This window comes from Anguilla rostrata, chromosome 15, assembly GCF_018555375.3.
Source record: "Anguilla rostrata isolate EN2019 chromosome 15, ASM1855537v3, whole genome shotgun sequence".
In the NCBI taxonomy this organism is placed as follows: domain Eukaryota; kingdom Metazoa; phylum Chordata; class Actinopteri; order Anguilliformes; family Anguillidae; genus Anguilla; species Anguilla rostrata.
The window spans coordinates 27,756,608-27,780,601 of NC_057947.1; the positions used below are offsets into that span (position 1 = coordinate 27,756,608).

The 23,994-nt window shown below is 41.8% G+C and overlaps 1 long non-coding RNA gene across 2 annotated transcripts; it reads right to left on the minus strand.

The window, feature by feature from the left end:
* Positions 1–248: 248 nt before the first annotated feature.
* Positions 249–23,994, minus strand: LOC135241029 (uncharacterized). 2 transcript variants are annotated; one of them, XR_010325864.1, is made up of 4 exons: positions 23,649–23,946; positions 3,843–4,214; positions 1,316–2,205; positions 249–641 (listed from the first exon to the last, which is right to left on the minus strand). It is a non-coding gene; the product is annotated as an uncharacterized LOC135241029 (long non-coding RNA). The 2 variants fall into 2 exon arrangements; XR_010325863.1 differs by lacking the exons at positions 249–641; positions 1,316–2,205 and having other exon boundaries at positions 3,821–4,214; positions 23,649–23,994.

Consider the following 23,994-nt stretch of genomic DNA (forward strand, 5'->3'; position numbering starts at 1 on the left):
AGTATTGCTACCATTTTAAAAGGCCAGTTCTACAATGGTTTGAGCTAGCTGCAGCCTCACAAAATCCCATTTCAAACTGGCAGGCTTCAACAATGAAAACTTTCAATGGATTTATTAAATTTAATGGCACAGTGTCACAGAAAGAGAAACTTGTATCAAAAAGACATATGCATAAAATACAAATTGTAAGTTCTACCAACGTAATATTGAATAAAAATTATTAACTAGTAATAGTATACTTTCTCTCCCATTCGCTGTATAAAAATAAAAACATGCCACACTGAAAGCATAACATTGGAAGTAAAAAAGACTCTATAGAGGGTCACAGACCTCCTAATCACTAGACATGGCCTCGTTTTACACTCCTCCCAATTACCACAACACTGAAGATCTTACAGGATTTTACATTACAGACCTGAGGATTGTGCTTGCAACCAATATGCGTACAAGTGCAAGGAAGAACAGAACGACACATCCTGCCCCTCTGTGCCTCACATCATTGATCACCATTAGGACCGTTCCCTGGTCCACACGCAATGTTCCTGTGCGAAAACACCCATTGGGATGAGACAGATGGGTGGCTGGGAGGCACGTATCCATGAATCTGTCCTGCCTGATGTGTTCCCATTAGCTGAGAAAATCTGCTTTCAAAAAATGGAGAAATGCAAAGCAACACGGTCGAGTCCACAACGAGGAATACATGAAGTCCAGTCCTCCTTCACCTCCAGCAACTGTCCATGAACTGTCCAGCAGTCCATGAAGCCTTCACTTCTAATCTATTGCTACAGTATGTGAGCTTAAATCTCATTCAGTTCAACTGTTCTCACAAACTTGCTACACGGTACTGCACTGGCCATTGCCCTGTCCATTACTCAGAAGACATAAAGAAGGGTAAAGCCTTCTAGCTTTAGATCTATTTACGTGAAATGGGTTTTAGGAACATTAAAAATGTGTGAATTTTATAATAAAAAATAATAAAGTTTTGTAAACAGCTGAAATGTAAACAATTGTATTTACAGTGAAATGCTGTAATACATTTAAAATGTGTTAGATATGCAGATAATCTGCTACCTTGTGCTTAACATAGTTACCGTTATTTCTACAGTAAAGTTCTGGCAACCCATAATGTAAATATTTTATTATTATTTTTTTTTTTACAGCAAACTGTTTAACTGCTAAAAGTATCAAGACAAAGGAAAAATGCTGAACACATCTCTATCCATTGTCTCTAGGACCGCCATTATCATGTGATGGTGATGGTGCCACCCAGGCAAGGAAATTTAAAAACTATTTCAAGATCCCTTACTTTTTATACCTTTTGATGTTTCTTCTCTTCTGGTGTCTTTTGAGAAATTCATCTCATCACCTGACACGTGCACGTCCTCTCTCAGAAAAAGTGACTGCTTAAATGATTGCATCAGGGACACAGAAGTAGATTCAGATGCATTTAGGATTTTTTAAATGGCTCAGTAAGACATTTCGAGGTCTGCGCTCATCAGAATGTGTGTTGTTTTCAGACTTCTGGGAAGACACGTGGGAGCATTTTCTCCAATTCTCTGACTGTCACCATGAAGACAAAAAAGAACAAAAACAGCATCCATTCATTGGAGGTGATATTCTGATTTTAGCTTAGTTTTGCCACAGGTTTTTGTGTGTTTCACACATACACCGAAGACTCATTACTACAGCATTAATTTACCTTTTTTTCTTTGAGATGACAAGCATTAGGAATGCAATGTTTACGTTGCATGACGTGGTTACATGTGAGCACACTGTGGAGCTATTTCCAGCTCATATCTCACTTTGATTACCTTAATGATGGTTGTGGTTTGTCATGCACTTGAGTTGCATCTACATCATTTTCAGAAAGCCCTGCTCATTGCCTTACTAAATGGTGGCTTCCACTACCCTGGTAATGGAGATCAGCACTATGAGCACCTCCCTACCCAAGGACTCTAAAATCTTAAAGCTTATTTTTCCCCCCAATGTATGCAAGACACATGAGATTGTCTGCCTACTCACAAACTGTTTCCAAACATTTTAAATGCTTTATTTGAAGGAAAATATGATCCGACTATTTATATCCACAAAATCCAATTAATGGCAATTATGTATTTGTGCAATTAAATTATTTCCATTCTATACCATCATCCTGTCATCATCATCATCATCACGTAAACTACTCTGGGAGGGTGAACCTGAAACCTAAGATAGAAACAAAGTTAATTAGATCTTCAAAGTTTTGTGCATCCATTAAAAAATGATTATACTGTCACATTTACAGTGGAAGATATGACTGTCTGGAAAGCAAAACAAAGGAAAAAACACTTAAACTGGAGAGAATGAGCCACAACACAGCCTGACATGATCAAAATCCTTTCAGAAATAAGCGTGTTGACCAAATTTAGAAAATTATTGCCAGAAAAGTCAAGTCAAGAACGTGACTGCCCTGCACCGAGCCCTGACCTCAACCTCATCTAGCACCTGTGGGATCAACTGGAAAGCCAACTGCGAGCCAGGCCTAAATGTACAATCAGTGCCCGACCTCATTAATGCTCTTGTGGCTGAATGGAAGCAAATCCCTACACCAATGCTCCAACATCTACTCTAAAGCCTTCCTAGAAGAGTGGAGGTTGTTATAGCAGCAAAGGGTGGACCAACTCCATATTAATTAATGCCCATAATTTTGGATGAGATGTTGGATGTCAGGCGTCTACATACACTGCATGGCCAAAAGTATGTCATCAGGCTAAAATAAAAGGCAATGAACTTCCATAAAATGACAGACACTGGCAACGTCTCTCTGCCTAAACTGGTGTCGCTAGTCTGTATAAATCTTTTCACATTTCACTGCCCACAAAAAGATTAGGCCACCTGGAAGTTCTTTTGAAATTGGTACTGGGTAATGACTATACACGCCATGTTATAATGAGCCAAGCAGCAGGGGAAAATAATGGCACTAGATGACTGCCAACTGATGTCTACGTCTGTCAATGCAGACATTGACACAAACTAAACGCCCCGGCATAAATTTCCCTTTGGGAATTCAAAATTAGCTGGTTGCCAGATGAGAGTTAACAATCTGCTCCTGTGTGTGACGATTTTTTGTTGAAAGACAAAAAAATGCAGTTGTCAGCTACACTTGGTTCTTGGACGAGAAACGTACATTTCTAAAAATCATTCTTGCTTATCAGACATCACTATCTCCATGAAAATTAAGGGGTCACACTACATCTACATATGAAAGGAGATTCACTCAGAATCTCTGTTTTCCCCCAATGTCTTTCCCTGAAATTAAAGGCTGTACAAATAGGGATACATTTCCTAAAAGGGGGCCGCGGTTAGTTAATGCATTTAAAACATAATTGCAAGCAGTAGAGCATATGAATTCATTTCCTAAACTGGCACCTCACCCATAGCTGATATTACTTGTGCGTGAAAAGCACATTTGTAGGTTAGCGTTAATGCAAATATATTTTTGGAAGCTCTGGTCTGAAAACTCAAATTACAGGGAGGAGTGCATGGTGATATGTTTGTGAATGATACCAAAGGCAATTTCTCAAGGCTGGTGGTAGTTTCAGGAAAGGCCATTGTTTGTGTTCTTTAACACCTGGGCCAAAGTGGTGGTAAGGCTGCATTAGGCATGAGGCATGACTGTCATGTCATGACAACTCAGATAAACCAGTGCATTCACTTTCCCAACCATTTTTAAAAAAGACATTAATTTTGCACTCTTGGCCCCCCATCATCATGTAAAATATAAAGTATCAGGCAAAATTCTAACATGCTAAATCAAAGTAATATAGAGCGACTTTCAAGCTCATATTAAAATCTTTAATCACCATTAATGTCATCTCCATGCAAGGTTTCCAATCCTAACATTCTTCCATTTGTTCTGTTTGCTGACCATGGTTTGCACTGGTGGCAATACGCTCTGTCCTGGAGGGTCTACCCTGGTCCGCGATCACAATCTCCCTCCACCCCTCCATGGTTGCAAGCTCCCATCCTGGTCCACCGACAAACTTCCCATGATTACAACGCTGGTCACTTTTTTTGGAAAGGTCACTTCTGCTTCAATAATACAGTACACTTGCACTGGATGTTGTTTTGTACTGCGACTGACGTATGGAAGCTTAGACATACCACAGTAGTCGTTCTTCATTTCCAGAAAAAAGTTCCACTTTCCCTGCCACCGAGAGAACTTTTCTCCTCTTCTGTATGAAAAGAACACGGCACAAAACCAAACAGTCAAAAAGGGGGAAAAAGAAAGAAAAAACTTTTTTCCAGAGCATGAAAAATACAATCTTTTCCTGAGGGGGGTATTCTGCAAAATGGCCTTGCCTGTACCCTATTCAGACTCATCATAATACACAATGGCACACACATTAATATACCTGCCTGTACAGCTGCCCCTCCCCAGTGCTATTTTTTTTGTGATGGGTTGCATTGTTCTGCCTCAGAAGAAGATGAGACACAGCTTCTTGTGTCATCAGAAAGGCTGCTTTCATGCTCCCACAATGCAAAATGAATTTCTCTCAGTAATATTCTGTCAAGGCTACAGAATAAAACCACGGGATATTCTTGGAGGGACAGCCCCAAGTAATTACTTCCCACAGAAGAGGCCATATCTGTGTGGAGCACAATATATGTTTTTTTTTTTTATTTAAAAAAAAATATCACCGTGAAGTGTTTTTTTTTTTGTTTTTTTTTACTTTTTCTTTGTACGTTTATTGTTCGGATTTTGTCAGTTTACAGGAGTGCTGCATTCTGCAATGTCATTGTACTAAGGACCTTTCCACATTAGCGAACGCACAATGCCTACATAATTGTACGTGCGCATTGCAGTGAATTACATTTCTTCACAAAGTAGACTGTAGTTTATGGGATGCCATGTGAGAAATGAAACATTTGTTCTAACATTTTACCCATTTTAGATATTTGCCACACGTTTATTCATTTCCCACGTGTAACAAAACTGGTATTTCCCATAATTCTAGACTGTGAATATTGCATATCACATATTTCTAACTGACAAAAGTTCAAAATGACATGTACAAGAGGAAAATAAAGATTTAAATTTAAAGCATTTAAAATGTAAAATTCATTATCGTTCGCAGTATAGTTTCATAGTGCCCGTGAGCGGATACTAGTGGCCAATTCAGACGACAATTAAGAGTCCAGAACAGCAGGATGCAATTACTTTTATCCTGCTTTACTGAAGCTGGGTTCACACTCAGCCAGGGTTCTCCAGGTGACCACTGAATTAGTTCCTCTGAACGATGTCCACAGGCAACGGCTATCAGGAGAGAGAGGTGCGCCTCTTTTCTGCCCGACGCTAGCTGATGTGAAGCGCTGATAGCCCGATAGTGTGTCACTGCCTCACAGCTACAGAAATAAGGAGTACCCATTCTGCAGCTGTGGTGTTTCTGTATATGTATAGGCTGATTGCAAATTTCAAGTTTGTTGCCAAAGTCTGCCTTAATAAAAAAATAAAAAATAAACTTTGCTAAAAACTGTAAAATGATTCCTTGAGCAATAAACAAACCCACCCTTATTAATAAATTTAAGAACTGCCATGCCCATAAATCATGAACATAATCCCCCTGAATCACCTACGTCTTGTACATTAACCTCTCTCCCCTTTCAACTTCTGTAAGGAATATTTTTTTTAAATCCCAGAATCACATTAGCTACACTTAAAACACCTCAGAGCACGAGCTGCCCTAGATTTGAAAAGTTACATCTTGGAAATACAACTACAATGCATAATTAAATTGAAAGATCCCAACTACACATGTGCAGAATGGAAAAACATTGGGTGTCGTGAAACCAAAAATGGCTGGAGCAACATTAGCTACAGTAAAAGACATCTGAGCCAGTCAGTCATTGTGTTTGCTGGAAAGAATAAAAGCTTTAGACTGGGTCACACAAGTCAATGTGCGACAGCACATCGTACTGTAGATCCAGCCTTTATGGCTCTGTGAAACCACACGTCCGCATTATTACCCATCAGTAAAAACCTCCCTTTAAATCATAAAACTTGTCCTCTGACCTTCCAGCTCTTTATTCACATCCAATTGTGCTCATGGACTTATTAACACAGTGGATAAACATAACAGAATTTAAACTGTAGCTCCATTGATGATGGAACAACTACGGAATCTCATCCATTTTTTCAAAATTCTCCTAGCTATATGGCTCAGTACAGTTCCCTCTTGTGACAGTCACACTACTGTTTAATCCCTTTACCTTGATCTTCTTGTGGTGTTGGGACTTTGAAGAGCTCCTGGTTTCAAGCTAAACACATTAATGTATTCAAATTTTAACAAGAAAATCCTGTACGTGTCAGTGTGCTTAACACAAAATATGACAAAAATAATCATATAATATACTCTTCGTATTTAACATACCCTTTATAATTAATTTTCAGAAGGTTAACGTCAAATTTAATGTGGCAGGCTTCCATTTGGAAAAACACTGCACGCATCACCTGTAGAGGGCCTGTACAATCTGCTACCCCAGCTTATTCAACCCTCCCCATCTGCAGCATATTCAATGAACTGGAGGAGATCTGTGTGACAAATATGCAACTTCGGGGAGCAGGGGGGTAGGTGACCACCGTCCAAACACGTGACGGATGTTTCCGTCCCTCCAGTAAGCATAACCATTAGCCCCAGGGAAGCGGTGACTATTACTGAAGACTGCAGGCCCCCGCAGGAGTCTCTGCAGCCAGGCTTCACTGCATTTCCATCCCGACCCCTCTGGGCAATGGTGCGCTCAAACTCTGAGGGGTAGAAATGTCCTGTGCCTCACGGGGCGGGGACTGCCACTGGCAGAGGATCGGTCCTTCAGCCGAAAGCCCGAATTCCAAATAAGATGGCCGAGCAGGACACGCTGATCCATCTCCAAATCAGTTTTTAATGTCAAGATGGGCAATGAGGCGTGGTTGACAGTACAGTGAGGCAAAAGAGGGACAGAGAGAATGCAAGTGTGTGCATGAGAGAGAGAGTGAGAGAAAGAGTGAGTGTGTGTGTGTGCGCGTGTGTGAGAGAGAGAGAGAGAGATAGAAAGCATATGCATGAGCATGCGAGCAAGAGTACGACAGAGAAAGTCAGAGAGAAAGACAGACAGCAGACAGACACAGGGTACAGGTGTATGCATGATAGAAAGAGAGAGAGAGACAGTATATGCATGAGAGAACGAGCAGAGTACAGGAAAATCAGAGAACAAGCGGATGCTGAGGGAGGAGTGGGGCGGAGGCATAGCATGACAGAGAGACGAGAGAAAGTCAGAGAGAAAGACAGAGAGAGCACGGTCAGGGTAGCTGAAGAAGGCGTATGCATGGGCAGTAGAAGTAGAGAAGAGAGAGATGATGCATAGATAGAGAGAGAGAGAGAGAGAGAGAGAGAGAGAGAAAGTGCGCTCCCTCTTTAAAATTCTGCCTCGGTCCAGAGGCATGATGAGCCAGTTATATTTCTGCAGATGGTGCAGTGGAACCTTCAGTAAATAACACACAAAATAATCCACGGGTCGGCCCCAGCGAGGATGCTCATTTACAACTGTCATCAGCCTCTGCTATGATTTATCACCCTGCCTGGTCTGCACCCACCGGGGAAGTCAGGTGTGACACATTTGACAGAGTCACACAAGGGGCGGAATCCAGATGTGACACATTTGACACCGAGCGACACCGAGGGGTCTGTCAGGTTTTACACATCCGACGCAGAGTCACATGGTTTTGGGGGGTGCTCATGGGTGAACTCCTTTACGTATGTAGTGAGGTTCGGTCAAGTTTGTTCAGAACAAATTATGCTCAACAACCAGGACTTGGCTTTGCAGACATATAGAAATCAGAATTCTGTACATCTGTAGAGTCAAACCTAATTAAATAACGTAGACACGACAATGGTTGGGAAAAATAATTTCTATTTTATTGGCTATGACAATGAATGGCTAATTGAAAACAGTAATTTGCATAATATGAGGACTAATTTTACACAATTCTTAATCAGAGGGAATAATAATTCAGCAACGGATAAACATAGAGGTTAATAATACTACCATTCACTGAAGGTTAATTTGTGCTATGGGTAAGTGACACGCTACTCTATATTATGCGTTTAGTTCGTTTAATCAGTTGCATAAAATTAAATTCAACAAGGTCAGGGAATTTGCAATTCCAGACCAACACAAGCATAGTAAAACTAAACAACAAACCGCAGTGAAATGGCCCAATCGGGTATCACAAGTTTTATGCTATCCTATTGTTTGATGCCGGGGTGGGGGGATGTGTGAGTTCCTGCCCCAAACTGGTGCCTAATCAATCAAGCAGTGAGTTTATTGCAGGGTCACAAGAGGAAGGGGACAGTCACTTCTTTACGCCTTGGTTGACCAGAGATGGAAATTGTGAGCGTGACGCAGAAGAAAGTCAGGAAGCCAGAGGCCGGTTGTGTATAGTTACATGGTTACCCATAGAAACTGAGTTCAGAAGAAAGAATAAAGCACAAGCAGAATAAATACTGATGCTATTTCAAATACAGGTACATTGATCGTACCAGGTACACCGGAGGACAAATATTTTTAGTTTTATTTTGCATGAAGACAATTGTTTTACATGAATCTATGGGAGCTCGGCACAAGCTGGCGAGCACAAACTGTTTGCCCCAGCATGGAAAGCATGTGGAAGCAGCACTTTCCTGGATTCAGATCAGGGTCAGGGTGAACGATCCTGCTCCCCTGCCCGTCGTCGGTGTGCGTGCACACGTGTGGCAGTAATGCCTTGTTAAATGAGTTATCAAAAACCCGTCAAGAAGAAAGATGGAAGAGTCTGCATTTGCTGAAATCACTCCCATTCATGCTTTTTCTGTCCCCAAATTATGCATCATCTTCTCATTTTCTTTTTATATTTATGCTCTATCCCTGATTTTATCCAACCTCAGATTCAACCTGCTGATCTCCCGGAGGCAACCCTTCCTGCCACCTTAAGGAGGCGATGGCAGACACGTGGCCCCGCCGACACGCTCACCACCAATCATACGCGGTCCATGTCATCAGAGGATAGCACAGCATCAGCGTATTCTGTGTGTGTGTCCGCAGGCACCTGCTCTGCCCAGGAGTGGGTGCTAGCGAGCGATGAGACCAAACGAAACTAGCCGGCTTCCGCCATAGACTCAGACACCCAGTCGCAGGGCTCACGCTTCTGCTTTGGAACGAGCGCCTTTACGGCATGCACCACCCAGAGGCCCCAGGTGAATGCCTTCACTGTAACAGAGGTCACAGTGAGGTCACAATGTAGCAGAATGCTGTGGAAATCTTTGGCTGAATCATATGAATTTTCCCATGCGATCATGGTATGCATCGACATACAGCAAGCGATTAACCACCAACTTAAAACAGGCTTTCATTAACACATTAATATTAAAGTAATCCTTTACTCTGGGTTGTAAGTCATTGTCTCAGGGCAGATACTGCCGCCGCGCCCATTCAAATCAGTATTGGCGTTCAGTCGACAGAGACGGGGGCGCCAAACCCATCAGGCCCATCCCGAGGTCTGTCATTGACATCAAAGCCGGGGCGAGCCCCAGATCAGCGCAGACATCAAACGCGGCTCCAGTCAGCACGTACGGGCCCCGCGCCTGCAGAAAGCACCCAGACGACATTCACAACTGTCCTTTCACCGAGTGGCACAACAACGATTCTGACAGCTTATCTGACTTCGGCAGTGAGGGCAAAGCTACCCAATTACAGGCAGCAATATAACCTGGGTTCCCCCCACAACCCACCCCCCCACCCACCTCCCTTTAAAACCAATAACACTTTCAAAAACTGGGGAAGGGGAAGGGAGAGGGCGATAAATTGACTCGAGCAAGACGATGATTAGTTGAATCAGGTTCGTAAGTGTCCGGCTAGAATAACCGCTTTTAGCTACGAGGGTCCTACACAGACAGTGTTGAACAGCAAAAGGAGTTAGAAATGAATGTTGCTCGTCTCGTCCAGGGAGAAAGAAACGCCACAGCTGTTTGTTTTACCTGATCCAATTTATTTCCCCTCAAATGGACCATGGAAAGGCGAAAATAAAAAGGAAAAACAAGGACAAGTGTTTGATGTAAAATTGATCACAGTGGTGAAGCATAATGTGCTGGTTAGCTTCGGATGTTTAATTTGGGGGATGGAGGCAGTGAGGTAAATGGAGAGAGTGCATGCAGGGTAATGATAGGCAAGGGAAAGGATGTGGAGCACATAACCTCTCTCCACTGTTACACTCTGTAAGCATCATCTGCCAGAAACACAGGCCAGATGTTGCAGGGGAGCTTATTTTTCGTCTTTTTTTTTGGTTTTCGAAATGCTCATGTCCAACGTTCGCGGACGATTCAACACTCTTCTCTCTTGGGAGTAACTGCACAGGGGCCAGCATGGCAAAGTGAGATGTGCAGGGAAGATTATGACATTTGCCTTCTGCGGTCACTAGGGAACCCGAGATGATATTTTTATAACGGATGTGTGAGAAGAACAATCATAGACTCACCCCATTGTATGTATACACTGAGCCAGAAGCCACTTCTGTAATCAGAGGTGCATTTAATCTCTTGCCCTTTTATCCCATTGGCTGAAATGAATGCTTGTGCACTACAGGATGATCCCCATTTGTTAATGTCATGTAACAAATCAGCTATATGAGGAAAGTAGCCATTGAAATTATTATTTTCATTTGGTTAATAGACAAATAGTTTACAGCTCAATTAAATGAACAGAGCGTGTTAATAACTCCAAATTTAATAGACTCATTAAAAACACCATAGAGACCACAAGAACAAGGTATTATTAAGCGTACAACATTGCGAGATGAGTATTGAAATTAAACTAAATCAAATCAAATCACCTGAGTTTGTGCTTAATTATCAGAGGTGGGAAGAGAGGAGTAAAGGAGGGGGTCTGTGTGGGTGTGTGTCTTTCTATAAACATATTTTGTGTTTACATAAGGCAGTTGATTCCAAGCAAAGAGGTGTATAGGTGCCCTAGCAAACACACACAGTGTTTTCCTGAATACACACATGCTGACAGAAAAGGATATAGTTAAAACAGGGAGGAGGCAGACAGGAGAGAGCAAGTGACAAATGTATATTAGAAGATTCAATTTAAGGCACCTTCTTTGTCGGTTGCACAAATGCTCTCAGTAAACACTCAGTTTCCTCTTCCTCCACCAGTTTAACAAACAGCCTTGGAGTTCTTGGAGGCAGGAGGCTAACTCCAATTGCTTATTTCCACTCCTGCCATCTTCCTCAACAGAAGATGTGAGGCAGATATGCAAGGATGAGATACAAAGACGGAGGAGTGCAGGCAGCATGCATTTGGCAAATTTGGCAAAGCTTCAGTCAAGCTTTGGTTTGAAGCAACGTCAATTACAGACGTGGCACATGAGGAGAGGCAGATCCAGAGGTTGGTCAGTTGAACGTCTCCTGTTCTTGAAAAAGACTTCCACAAAGGCTGCACTTGTGCATCCTTGTTGAAGTCACCTCCAGGGGCCTCCTTGCTCCTAGCTCCTCCAAGAAGCATGTAACGGGCTGGAATGTCCTTAAAGATGGCTGACCTCAGTCATGCGAGGACCGAGGAGGCAAGGACAGAAAATAACGATTGGCATGAACCCGCACAGGAACTGAATTCGTGAGAGACCACATAAGTGAGACTCTGCCGCATTCCCACTGAGACACTGGGGGACAGCACTGGGGATACCGATCGATAAAATGGCTCCCGAGTACCGTTCTGTTTCAGTGTCAGAATTGATCGTTTCTAATGTGTGCGGACAATTTTGTGTGTGGCAGAGTCAGAATACTTCTGTATTTAGTGAGTTTGCACTGTTCAATAAACAATGATGCGGTTGACATAGCAGCCCTTGATTAGCTGTACAAATTATGTGATCCACCCCTTATTTAAATGTAGTCTCATGTGTTAAAAACATAGAATTGTATGTTATTTAATGACACAAACAGCGTAACTAGTTCAGTGTACAGCATGTAATGAGTGCAATGTCTAAGGTCTCTGGTCATAAAAAAGGGTTTAACATTGTTCCCGCTGACATTTCTATTCACATCTCAACCGCCCGCTCCCCTCCCCCCCCCCCACCCACCCCCCACCACAAGGCCTTCCATCCAAGTACCATGCTAATCAACACCACTGCTTCAGCTGTTTGGCGCTAGATGGCTACAGCGTAGCATGTTTGTTGGATATAAATAATGGATTTGCATCGCGCCTGTGAGGAATTACTGGCAGTGAGCAATAACAGCAAAAAAAAAAAAAAAAGGTTTCCTGCAAGCTATATAATCAGCTGGCTGAATTTTGCGTTAAGACGTGCCGAGGGGATCTTACAGTGCGCCTATGGCATTGAAAGTATGTATACGACGCAGCCCCGACCCTCCCTACCCTGGAGCCCCAAGATTATCCCGCCATATGCAGTACAGAGGCTGCCGCGTCTACCCTGGTGCCATGGTGCTCCTCCAGCGCTACGCCGCTGACAACTCAATGTGTGTGACGTCTGAAGGGCCCGACGCCAGGGGAGGGCGTGCAGCGAGAGGGGCAGGGGGGTGGGGGGGGGGGGTCAGCACAAAGCAGTCATCTCTTTTGCTGCAGTAAGCACAGCAGACATCACCTCGGTTACCACAACAACAAAAAAAATAATAATTATATATATATATATATATAATAAAATAAAAATCACAGGAAGAATAGTCTAGTCATTTGAAAGCAATGTACAAGTAGCACAAGGAATCTTTTAGCCTAAAAGTGCCGGAGTGCCGGAAGATATGAAATTACGGATGAGCTACCACTGGGAATTCACACACGATGTAATATGTATAGAAGTGTCCTGAGGCCAGCCTGAGGGAAAAGCACAAGGGGGAAGAAAAGAAAAAAAATATCAGCTGGGCACAGACTTCTTCAGAAGGGATACGGTGAAAGTTTTAGTGAATCATCGAGGGGAGGATTTGGGAGTCTTAGAAGAGAAAGCCATGCTTGATCAGACTATCACTTGCTTACAGTGACCAACAAAGTATTGCCCGAAACATTTCATTAATGCCATTTTCTTGTCCTGTCACAGTCTGCTGCTTCACATGCTTGAAAATGTGCATTTTAACCATATGCCTTAAACAAGGGACGACTGCTGCAAGTCTGCACAATGGAATGAATACAAAATGAATACTATGCTTGGCTACTGGAGAGCTGGACCTGGCAGGACCAGGAAAGAATGGTGGAATAGTACAGAATAGAATAGAATAGCATTATTTTCCCAGAGGGACCTTCAGGGAAAGCTCACAAGCTTCAGTGCTTACTCATGCCTTAAAGAAGAAAGGAGAAAAAAAAAAAAAATTTCACTAAATGAAATGCCAACAAGCTAGTGAACCAGTTACAACCAGCAAGCCAGAAGGAAAGGGCTGAACAGTGATGTTTTATGCCCGTGGTAAAATATGCAATTTTGTAACTCATAAAAACGCTCTCCGCGGCACCCTTTGCATGCATTCCATGAGCATCATCGCTTCGTTTACCACATTCTAATTCGGTCGGACTACTGTGCCCGTCTGTGTTCTCCTAATTGGCTGGAAATGTTCGCGACGGAAATATCCCGGCTGCCTTTCATCGAGCGTTTCAGGAGCTCCGTCTGATCTCCTTCCCGAGCTCACTGAACTGGACCGCCTCGCCTGCTCGCCGCGGCTAAAAATGCCCCTGGTGACCTCCAGACAGGGCGTGGGCGCTTTGACATGATGAGACTCCCGCAGCAGGTGCGACGACCAAAGCTGCCCCCCTCCCCGGATGCGAGTGACATCACAGTGCCACTCTTTATATGGCAGCTGGGACACAGGTGCACTAGCCTCGCAGGGGTGAAAGTTTATAAAAGGAGAGGTGAGAATGCGCACATCACAGCAGAGGTGTCTGGGAAAGGAAAAATACATCTCCAGTCACATGACCTTACCTGTATTAAAGCTTGTCCCCTTCCCACCCTGCCTGTTGACCTCTCCCTGCCTGCTCGCACCAGCGAGACTCTAACAATATGCACTCAACCCTGGTGGGGAAAAAAAAAAAAAAAAAACACACACACCTGACTGTTCCACACAGTCTCAATACACCGGGCTTTCAGGCCGGGCCAGGCAGTGATTCATCAAACAATTTCTCAATATTAATGCAGGGGGAGAAAGGACTGGGCTAGATTAAAATTTTGTTAAACAATTAATTATTGAATGCTTTCTCAGAGCAATGATAACCATCTAATCCCTCCTTCTCCAACCTCCCTCCCTCCCTCCCTTCATGGCAGCGAAGATGTATAGAAAGATGTTTCATGCTGTCACACTGGCACATGTCGCCTGAGTCCATGGTCTGTCTTAAAACATTTCTTTCATGCTGTCTGGCTTACCAGAGTCCTACAAGCCTTTTTAATTTCATATACATGCGCATTGACAGAAAGATGAGCCACAAATGAAAAATTTCAATATCATTTTCCACTCTGTTATTCCAATTTTTTTTTCTAACCTCCAGATGATACATTCCCCAATTTTAAATGAAATGCTAATTTAGGATTAACTGTCAAAATGCCTTGATGTGGTGAAGGGGGAGGAACAAAGTTTTCCAGAAAGTGAATTTTATTAAAGTCAGATTCTAAAAAAAAAGTAAAAAAATCTTCGCATTCAAACTACTGCTGGAGTCAAGACTTGGAGAAACTTCCTTAATATTCTAGTCACCCATGATCCTCCACTCAAGGTTATGAGGATTCATCCAGTGACAGAGAAACAGTTGGGGTGGTACACTGAATGGTCTTCTCTTGGGTTACACAGGAGCCGTTTCTAATGCTGTGCCATTTGTAATACTTGCCTGATTGTTTAATTTCGGTTTCTAGTTCATTAGCTCACTGCTGGACCAATAATCAAACCATCTGTGTTTCTCTGCCTTTTCCTTGTGTCCATTATAGTGTTTTGAACAGTGAAAATTATTGCAATATTGCTTAAAGCTGATGATTGAGAGCTTGTATCAAGCTCTACAATGTCGGTGCAGCTCATCCTGTTAAGGCACGGTTCCAGGGCATGGACAGTGTCACAGGGTTGCTAGCACCACACAGGGAGGGTGAGTTTCACACAGCCAGGATGACATTGTGCACCAGCAACCTCTACTGGTCAGGCAGGGTACTCCCATTGCACCTGTTCAGTCTTCCTACTGCTCATGTCTGTGTGAGCCCTACTTGTCAACTGAAGTGTGGTGAAAAAATTGGTGGTGGCATCACATGCTTGAATGAACTGAATTATGAGTTATAAATCAGCAAAACAGGAAAGCAATGGTTGAAATTAGGTTATTTTTTTCTGAACCAGTCTCTTATAATAGCGAATGCTATTATTTTTCCTACGCAGAGCTAATATTGTACAGAATAGCTGTCCAGAACTCATTGTGGACAGACCAGCAATATTCAAGACCAGGCTACACTGGAGGCAAAAGTCTTGATGAGCAGAATAACTCTGTCTGATCATTTAACTCAAGACACACACAATGGTCTCTTGCCTTCCAGAAGCGGTTTGGTTAAAAAAAAAAAAAGACTCAGTTCCGTTTCCTTGGTGGCTCCTGTAGGTAGAAGACTTCAAAGCAACCCCCAAAAAAAGTATCTTCACTTCAAATTAAAAATCAGTGTCAAGCCTTTGGTGTTAACGGCATTCAGAAATCCCCGATTAATTAACGTCCTGACAGCCCATTCAGGAGAACCTTACACTGGCTGAATTCAGCCTGCATTTTATTTATGTGAAACATTTACAGCTGAGTCTGCCTCTGCAATGCAATTTTATCTGGACTTCTGAAACACAGATGGACACAGATAATAATAATATTATTATTATTATTATTATTATTATTATTATTATTAATAATAATAATGTTGTCCAAAAACGTGACTGAAAAGCGTTTTATTACGTTTCTTGAGAATAAAAGTTTTTTAAATTTTACTTTGCCAAGTTTTACTTTTTGTTTGACAAGTGAAATTGCCTCACCTCACTGGCAAACCTTTAGTCTCATTTGGCAATAAAGTAGTAGAAATCAGATTTTAAGTCTAAATAAAGGACTAAAATATTTGGGTGGCTTATCTTTTGGGTTTTTGCAGTGTTTCGAATGTTAAAGGTCTAAGTAGCCCACAGGAGCTTACTGACCCAGCAATACAGATAAAAGAAAACACTTAAAACACAGGATGAATATATACACCACAATGGAAATCAATAGTAAATAAACAAAGAATAACAATAATAACTGGGTGTCCTGTGCCAGGCAATATGGGGAGTTTGGGCCACTGGCTTCATCTTTCTCGGATATGGAAACACTGATTGGCTGCTTCTCTGTAATCCTGGCATAGGGGATAATGCAGTCTCAGACACCATAAAGCATATTTACACTCTTAAGAGACTTGCTCAATACTTTGTGTTGTATACAGATATCATCTGGGGACTTAGGCACAGGCAATCACTTCACTGTGAAATAATTAGCCAAATTTAGGATTGTACATTCTGCAAAAATCTTAGCATTGGGCACAACGGAAGCTGCAAAACCTGCACAACATGGTGTCAGTATTGTAGAAGAGTGATTACAGTCTTAAAACGTTTGGTGTACCTTGATGAGATTTCCATGCTTCAGACACACGCTGTGTCAATTCTGTTTACAATGCGTCTGAGCAGATAATTGTTTCAGTAACAGTAGTTAGAATGTGAAAATATTTACTGTTGTAGACGTGGCATTATGCATCACTCAGTAAAGACTATTAGACCTCTTAGGTTTACGGATAATTGACATATTGATTATCTGCACCTACACATACAAGAGAGACCATTTTACAAAGAGCAGGACCAAGCTGAGCACTTATGACTCCACTGTGCAATATATTAACAGACAAGGTAACTGATGAATTATCCCATTATGGTTCCATCCAAAAAAATAAATAAGTCTATAATTTTTCAGAACAAACTTCCTACCCCCTCCATGACTTACATTCACAGTCTATCCAGAGGTTTAAAGTCAGGCAGGAGAAACTTACAGAGAAGAGATTACAGTGGCAGAGATTACACAGTGTATACAGTAGCAATACATTTTTTACCAGGACTTATGCGCAACGATTCATATTTGTTGCGGGGAGCAAAAATATTAAATTCATCGCACATCAGCTATTCACTGTCCTGTCATTTCCTGTACTAAGACCTGTATATAAAGCCAGTGGCACCATTGTTCAGAATACAGCTCAGAATTCTTCCGAACGAAAGCACTTAAAATATGGTTTCAAAGAACTAGACAATGAATACTACTTGTTAAAAAAAAGTTCTGTCAGCAATTCATTTCATTCTGCACTGTAGAAACTTGAGGAATCTTTGGATCTCATTTTTAGCCACCACAACTAAAATTTCATTCATTTTGGAATTCAATGCGCCATAAAATGAAGACGATAGATAGCCAAACTAATTTCAAAACAGCTTTTACTCTAATTCAAGTACAGATGCAATCTAATTTGCTGCCTCTGGGGCAATTCATCAGTCACTAGGAGAGTGGATGGTCCATTCAGCATAAAAAGAATGTGTGGACCATCTTCTATTGACAGAAGTCATTAGTTCAAACGACTTGCTGAGGAAAATGGCAGAGTCTTAAACAGAAACGTGCACAAGGTTATTTCACAGACAACATTCAGAAGGCAAAGTTTTCATAGATTTCTTCATTTTCATTGCTAAATAGTCAAAACAGCATTCACAGCAGATGTGAACCTTTTTTTTAAAGAAATGAAATCATCATTTTGCTTTATATTAACACACTGTGCCAATGAATGGCTTGATAACCATCACTTTCACTCTAAAAGACGGAGGGTACATATTCCCCACTGTACAGCAAAATTGCTGTTTACAGTTTTTATGTGCCTCAGAGGAATGGACGATATGAAATAAAGGTGCCACTGGAGGAGTGGAAAGTGGGAGGTAGGGAAGAGCAACAGATATAGGGCGATATCGGTGGTAAACAAAAACTCAGCTGAAAAGTCAAGGAAAACTCAGGGCTTATTCCAATCGCTTATTCTTAGCCTCACCCAATGGAGGACGCAAGGAAAGGATGCAAGGAAATGATACTAGGACAGAGGAATCAAGAACATTAAACATTTGTCACGCGTTTTTAAAAAAAATGCTTCTGCAAAACCCTCCTCCAGGAGCCTGCTCACTCCACCAAGAAGCATTTAACTGACTGGACTGCCCTTAAAGACGGCGTCGGTGCGGGTCAAGCAAGGACAGAGGAAACAAGGACGGATAAAACCAGCCCTTGGAATTAACCCTGACTGTCTGAGGAAATCGCCTTTGTTAGCTGAAACCTGTCAGAAGCATGTTACGTGATTCTCCATTTTGAACTAAAACATAACCAAATCTTTTGGTTGTCCTCTTCTCACAGGTTACCAAAATACCAGGCAAAGAGCACCAGGAGCCCGTTATAAAGCTCCCACATGCAGGCACTCTCAGCCAAAAGAGCAAACAGGAAGTCAGGCTTTTAAGGCCTGTGTGTGATCATGCACAGGTGAGCAAAATCAGGCCAGTTTCACCCAATCAGCTCCACCAGGACGGAAGTGGCTCCTCCCACAAGCCTCAGACTTCGGGAAAGTCACTGGCTTTGGGAAAAACGGTCACCGACTCCATGCATTTCGAAAAACAATTTTCAGTCTAGACCGTCTGTGATGTACAGAAAATGATTTTGTTTTAAGAAAACAGAGCCTCAGAGATACCAAGGTCTCAAATCTCCTTCACCGAACACAGAAACACAAATGCTAATTTTTATGTGTATGAGTAAAACGCAGAAGGCCATGTCTGAGAAGTGATGCAGTGTGTGTGTGCGGTCCATTACTTCCACAGCACGTGCGGCTTCTGAGATAAGCGTCATTAGGTAGAGAGACCGGTTGTGGAGAGTAACACGGTCAAAAGAGTGCAGCATGGAAGAGGGGTGACCACTCCCCTGGATCCTGTGCAGGGAAGGGAAATTCGAGAATATCCAGTAAATATAAATGATACTGCGACATGACCCGAGAACGAAGTGATCATCAATCCCATACATAAGGGAAGATGACAGCAGCTATAGAACTTGAAAAGAACTTGGAACTAATGAGAGTAGGGGGCGTTCTTCATAATGCAATCTTTTGTCAATAACAGGGCTTTGCAAAGAGCTTGGGACTAATAAGAGTAGGGACCGTCCTTCATGCTGCTCTCTTTTCACAATAACAACGAAGCTTAGCAAAGAACTTAAAATTAACGAGACTGCGGGTGTCCTTCGAGCTGAAATATTTTAATAACAGAGCTAAGCGAAGAACTCAAAACTAATCACAATAAGGGATGTCCTTCATATTGACATTTTAGTGATAAATTACTGACCTGGGGTGCCTTGGTTTGGTTCAGTCCTCTAATCAACTTGCATAACTGACAATAGAAATGACTGATGGAAAAGGATTCATTTTACTTCACTGAAACATACAAATTCAGTAAAAAAAAGTTTGAAAATGTTGCAGGGCATTTCTACACTCACTGGTGAATAGCCGAATTAGGAATTTTGAAAGATAAGGTTTCGTTACGCTAACACATTTTAAATCTCTCTCAGCGGTTTTACGATGTACATATTTGGTAGAGCTGGCAATAATCTGTCAAATCAGTTCTATTGTCCCCAAAGCAAAACATTTTAGCCACTAGATGAAGCTTGTGTGGCAATTTTGATATTTTGCTTTGTGTTTGTAAGAAAGGTAGACCTTGCCAGCGTACAGTATCTTGCTTTGACTACTTTTTAAAGTCAGTTACTAATTGAGACATCTGCCTACATCTGGTTTGTATTTTAATGTCATACAAAAAACACACAAATTACAGCAGCCACTGGAGCATTACAACTCTGATGCCAACGGTGTTGTGTGGGTAGTGAACACTTCAGCACAATTTACAGCCTCATTGTACATAGCAATGCTACTGTTAAACTGTTACTTTAAAACCTGAGTTATTATCAGAAACTGACAAATTTCTATTATACAGAAATGTAGTGCTGTACACATGAACCATGAACCAATGGCTTGTACTGAATGGTCCAGGCCAAGTACATAAATCATTATACCCCCACTGGAGAGAGAAAATGAGAATGGCTTGTGGCACTGTGCCAGAACTGTAAAAGATGGTGAGTGGACAGAACAGAGACTAAACAGGATGTGTGAAATGGACCATTAGCCCTTTCATTCACCTCTCTCGTGTGAAGAAAAAAAAACAGAAAGAGATAAAGCAAACCAATAAGAGAAAATGTCTTGAAGGCAGACAAAAGCCTGTGTGCTAGTGGTGGGGGAAAAAAGAGGCATTTGAAGCACTGAAACATTTGAAGAAAGTGAAGGTCCGAAGCCCTCAAAACACTATCTTGACATCTGATGGCCAATGACGTTGAACTAGAGTGTTTAGAGTACACAATGTTCATGAGCGGTTTGAACGAAACTGCTAGAATTGCCAGAGTACTGCAAATAATACAATAAGTACTGCCAGATAAATAAACAGCAGACGCGTGTCCAGAACTGGAAAAGAAATTATGTCCAGACAGACGGCACACCTCCGCAGCTGCGTTAGCGAACGTGCTCCGAGCTGCTCGTCTCCAGCAGTTCCCAGAGATCGACAGTTTGAGGCGTGTGCTGAACGACGAACGGTTTCATGGGCGTGTCCGGTTTTGCAAAAGCGTCTTAAAATGAGGGAGGGTCAGCGATGGTTGGACGGATTCCGCACGCGACGCAGTGGAGCTCGGCACTCCGACGCACTCTCCGGCGATCTCCTGCTCCGGGCCGAACGACTGGAATCCCTTTCGAAGCAGACGCTCCACTTTTTCCCCGAGAAAGCGCAGCGGTTGCATGGCCGAAACGCCCAAGGACACCCTGCATGCTCGCTGACGGTTTCACACTGTGTAGCTAAAGGGCAAATCATTTGTTCTGAGACGGGCCAGTGCTGTTACTACAGCGTCACACTGTTCATAGAGACATCGGAGCGAAGCCTAAGCACAGTTCCAGCATGTCCTACACCTCCTGGATAAACTTGGCCTTTTTTTCAAAAAAAAAAGAACTAACAAACTACCTACTTCATGTACAGGTATCCTGGATCGGTGGTGTTTGGGTTGGCGCCTTCTTAACCACCAGATTAAGGTCACATGCAAAACAAGGGCCATGTCCAAACCTTACTTGCCAACTATTGAGCATATCAGCCGAGTACACTGGATGAGAAATTACTATGGAGGATATTTTTCGCATTAAACAGTTGAAAGCATGTTTAGTGGTACATATTTTGAGGATGCAGTAGTTAGTTATTTAATTAGGGTGACCGTATACTGGACTTCAAATAGAGGACAGGGATGGGTTGGAATCATGAACATTATACCAAGCCATTTGTATGTTTATATTCAGTCCATTGAATGAGCAAAACCTAACTAATATTTGTAGCAACTTAGGAATCTCACTTGGATATTTTCGGTCCCAATAAGGAGAATTGTCTGGGGAAGAGGACATCTGGTTAGCCTAGATCAGTGGTTCCCAAACTCGGTCCTGGGTCCCCCTGTGTATGCTGGGGTTTGTTCCAACCACAATCACAATCCAATATTTTTAACAAGTAGCTAATATTTCTTAATTAGGTGCTTTTCATGTTTAGTGGGATTATTTTCCCTCTGAAGCCATATTATGTCTGAAAAAGCTTTTCGTGCCAGGAAGAATAACATTTCCATGTTGATACATTGTGCTTATTGTGTTATATTGCAAACAATTGCATAGAGGTAGCTATTTTGATCAAATGAGAGTTAGATTAGTATGCTCCTAATTAGGTTGCTGAATATGTTTCATTTCTTAAATTTTCTCCTTCAGCTTAACACAATGCAGGTTTGACCCATTATTTGTTTTGTCTTCGAATTCAGCATATTCCAAATGGTTAGTTTTAGTGGCCAGGTGTCCACACTTCCAGCAATTAGGAGCCTATTGATTCACCTCTTCTTATGCAATTGTTTTCAATATAACAATATGCACAATATGAACACCCAAGTTTTATTATTTATGGCATACATAGCTATTTGTGACAATGAGGCTTCAGAGGGTAAATACTCCCTCTAAATATGAAAAGCCCTGAATTAAGAAAAATAATAACATTGTTAAAATTCTGGGATTGCAACTAGTTGAAACAAAACCCAGTATACACAGGAGGGCCCCAGAACCATGTTTGGGAACCCTCAGCCTCGATTATGTGATGTGTCAAAGCTTCCTTTGCAATGTCATGTGAGCTTGAAATTTTGAAACAAGTTCTGATGCAATTAATCAAACCACCATGATTTTGAAACTTGAAAGCAAGGTTTGAAACTAATGATCAATCAACTGTCATCATTACTTTCTGATTTGCAGTGAGTCATTTGAATCAGCAGACAAGTAGTCTCTTTCCAAAGCCACCACAAACCTTGCTTCTTACTACAGGCTTGATGAAGGCAAGGAGTAACAACTTGGCAAACTATCAGTCATCATCAGATGGCAACAGATGTCATCATAAACTCAAAACTTGCCAGGAAGTAGACATTAAAACTGGACGACTAATTATTTCTCCATTATTTTGAAAATCCAATAGGAAAAAAAATCTGAATAATTCCAGTACATTATAAGAAAAGCTTTACTAGATGTTAAAGATGTTTGATTATTTAAAAAAATTGTCGAAATGACCATTGTGTTCGAAGGAGAGTGCCCTATTTTTCCCCCACTATCATTATCCATCATTATCTATCCAAATATAACCAAAGCCATTCAATCTTTTAATTATCTGGATAGGATTTAATTCCATTGTCCACTCGACTCTCCGCGGTCCTGGTTGGGTTTGAAAAACAAGATAAAATAAATCACCATTCCACTCCAGGTCTGACCCATGAAGTCTGGAAATGTCTGTAATTTTCCCTCTCTTTAAAACTTTTTCAGAAGCACCTAGTATTAAATAGCCTTTTGTGCATGTGAACAGCAAAAGGAACACAAAGGAACTGGGGAACTCGTACAGCCAGCTCTACACCGCACAGCGTAGCCTACTGCGAGTTTATTCAGTTCTGTTTGAACACCTTCAGACCCCACTGCAAGGACTTCATATAAAAGGAAAAATGGTTTTAAAATAAGAAAATGGATGTGCACTGCAATAGTCAAATGTGTGACCCGTGGAAGCCATTAACATTAGTCTCAGAATTAAGTCATTTGCATTACTTTAATGAATAAAACATTCAGAAAATGGCATGTATTGATTATGACAATGAATCACAAAACTCTAACCACAATATAGTGAGGGTCCCAAAACAGACTGAAAGTGAACTATTTATCATATATGCACATTAATATTGACTTAAGTGATGCTTCATAAACTCAGCCTGAGCAACTACAGCCAGAGTACTATGAGCATGGGGAAGAGATTCACCTTTTTAGTCAAGCAACTTCCAAAACTTCCAAACATCCACATGAACAAAACAAAATATCATGGTACAAAACAAGCCACAGTAAACCACTTGCTATAACCAGGAAAGAGATGGAGGGGAAGAAAAGAGGAACATTATATTCAGATGAAGCCCAAAAAACAAAGTAGCCAAAACAATCCACAAAGGAAGAAAAGGGGAAACCTTACATGACTGAGATCTTCGGCAGAGCAGTTCCAATGATTCAGGGAGTGGTAATCCAGGTGGTTAAAGCGGTCAAACAGGAAACAGTCTTTAACATTACTGCCAAGAAAATAAAACTGGAGTTTTAGCAACATAAAACCCCACCTGCTCTTTTTATATTTCTACTCTCCGTTGCTCCAAACACACTCGACTGTGTGGAGGAAGTAGCCAAACCTGGCTCAAAGGCATGGCAGCAAATGCAGATGTCATTCAAAGAGGTGCAAACGCAGGGGTAAATTGAAAGCAGGTGCTTTCACACAGGTTTGGTTCCCGTATTAATTAAGTAATTAGCATCCCATCATGCTCAGGGTC